Genomic DNA, 2,659 nt, shown 5'->3' with positions numbered 1-2,659 from the left:
CTTAATCCACCAATAAGATTAGTTTGAATGACACACGTGTCCTTTTTGTCAACCAAACAGCGGGAAGCCTTCTGATTGGCCCGTTTGGAATCACGTGCTGCTGTTTGGGTGAACTTATAATAAATAATATTATAACTATTATTACTATGACGAGACACTGTAAAATCAATCAAAAGTCACATGCAAAGAAATGCTGAAGAGCAAAGAAGGCGTAAAAGTAATGAAAAATGTTTCTACATAAAAAATACGATCAAAAGCAGTAGCTAAGAAATGAAGTAAAGTCAATATTTGGTGTGATAACTGTTTACTTTATATATACATCCATCCATCCATCATCTGTAGCCGCTTATCCTGTCCTATAGGGTCACAGACGAGCTGGAGTCTATCCCAGCTGACTACGGGCGAAAGGCAGGGTACACCCTGGACAAGTCACCAGGTCATCGCAGGACTGACACATAGACACAGACAACCATTCACACTCACATTCACACCTACGGTCAATTTAGAGCCACCAATTAGCCTAACCTGCATGTCTTTGGACTGTGGGGGAAACCGGAGCACCCGGAGGAAACCCACACAGACACGGGGAGAACATGCAAACTCCGCACAGAAAGGCCCTCGCCAGCCACGGGGCTCGAACCCAGGACCTTCTTGCTGTGAGGCGACAGTGCTGCCACCCCGTGCAAATAAATAATATTGTTATATAATATATTTATTATATATTTTTCTGGTTCTTGCAGAACCATATACAACCCCGATTTCCAAAAAGTTGGGACAAAGTCCAAATTGTAAAAAAAAAACGGAATGCAATAATTTACAAATCTCAAAAACTGATATTGTATTCACAATAGAACATAGACAACATATCAAATGTCGAAAGTGAGACATTTTGAAATTTCATGCCAAATATTGGCTCATTTGAAATTTCATGACAGCAACACATCTCAAAAAAGTTGGGACAGGGGCAATAAGAGGCTGGAAAAGTTAAAGGTACAAAGAAGGAACAGCTGGAGGACCAAATTGCAACTCATTAGGTCAATTGGCAATAGGTCATTAACATGACTGGGTATAAAAAGAGCATCTTGGAGTGGCAGCGGCTCTCAGAAGTAAAGATGGGAAGAGGATCACCAATCCCCCTAATTCTGCGCCGACAAATAGTGGAGCAGTGTCAGAAAGGAGTTCGACAGTGTAAAATTGCAAAGAGTTTGAACATATCATCATCTACAGTGCATAATATCATCAAAAGATTCAGAGAATCTGGAAGAATCTCTGTGCGTAAGGGTCAAGGCTGGAAAACCATACTGGGTGCCCGTGATCTTCAGGCCCTTAGACGGCACTGCATCACATACAGGCATGCTTCTGTATTGGAAATCACAAAGTGGGCTCAGGAATATTTCCAGAGAACATTATCTGTGAACACAATTCACCGTGCCATCCGCCATTGGCAGCTAAAGCTCTATAGTTCAAAGAAGAAGCCGTATCTAAACATGGTCCAGAAGCGCAGACCTCTTCTCTTGGCCATGGCTCATTTAAAATGGACTGTGGCAAAGTGGAAAACTGTTCTGTGGTCAGACGAATCAAAATTTGAAGTTCTTTATGGAAATCAGGGACGCCGTGTCGTTCGGACTAAAGAGGAGAAGGACGACCCAAGTTGTTATCAGTGCTCAGTTCAGAAGCCTGCATCTCTGATGGTATGGGGTTGCATTAGTGCGTGTGGCATGGGCAGCTTACACATCTGGAAAGACACCATCAATGCTGAAAGGTATATCCAGGTTCTAGAGCAACATATGCTCCCATCCAGACGACGTCTCTTTCAGGGAAGACCTTGCATTTTCCAACATGACAATGCCAAACCACATACTGCATCAATTACAGCATCATGGCTGCGTAGAAGAAGGGTCCGGGTACTGAACTGGCCAGCCTGCAGTCCAGATCTTTCACCCATAGAAAACATTCGGCGCATCATAAAACGGAAGATACGACAAAAAAGACCTTAGACAGTTGAGCAACTAGAATCCTACATTAGACAAGAATGGGTTAACATTCCTATCCCTAAACTTGAGCAACTTGTCTCCTCAGCCCCCAGACGTTTACAGACTGTTGTAAAGAGAAAAGGGGATGTCTCACAGTGGTAAACATGGCCTTGTCCCAACTTTTTTGAGATGTGTTGTTGTCATGAAATTTAAAATCACCTAATTTTTCTCTTTAAATTATATGTTTTCTCAGTTTAAACATTTAATATGTTATCTATGTTCTATTCTGAATAAAATATGGACTTTTGAAACTTCCACATCATTGCATTCCGTTTTTATTTACAATTTGTACTTTGTCCCAACTTTTTTGGAATCGGGGTTTTGTGTGTGTGTGTGTGTGTGTGTGTGTGTGTGTGTGTGTGTGTGTGTGTGTACAGTGGTGCTTGAAAGTTTGTGAACCCTTTAGAATTTTCTATATTTCTGCATAAATATGACCGAAAACATCATCAGATTTTCACACAAGTCCTACAAGTAGATAAAGAGAACCCAGTTAAACAAATGAGACAAAAAAATTATCCTTGGTCATTTATTTATTGAGGAAAATGATTCAATATTACATATCTGTGAGTGGCAAAAGTAGGTGAACCTTTGCTTTCAGTATCTGGTGTGACCCCCTTGTGCAGCAA

This window comes from Neoarius graeffei, chromosome 1 (assembly GCF_027579695.1).
Source record: "Neoarius graeffei isolate fNeoGra1 chromosome 1, fNeoGra1.pri, whole genome shotgun sequence".
Classification (NCBI taxonomy): domain Eukaryota; kingdom Metazoa; phylum Chordata; class Actinopteri; order Siluriformes; family Ariidae; genus Neoarius; species Neoarius graeffei.
Note: the sequence above shows the minus strand (reverse complement) of the source record.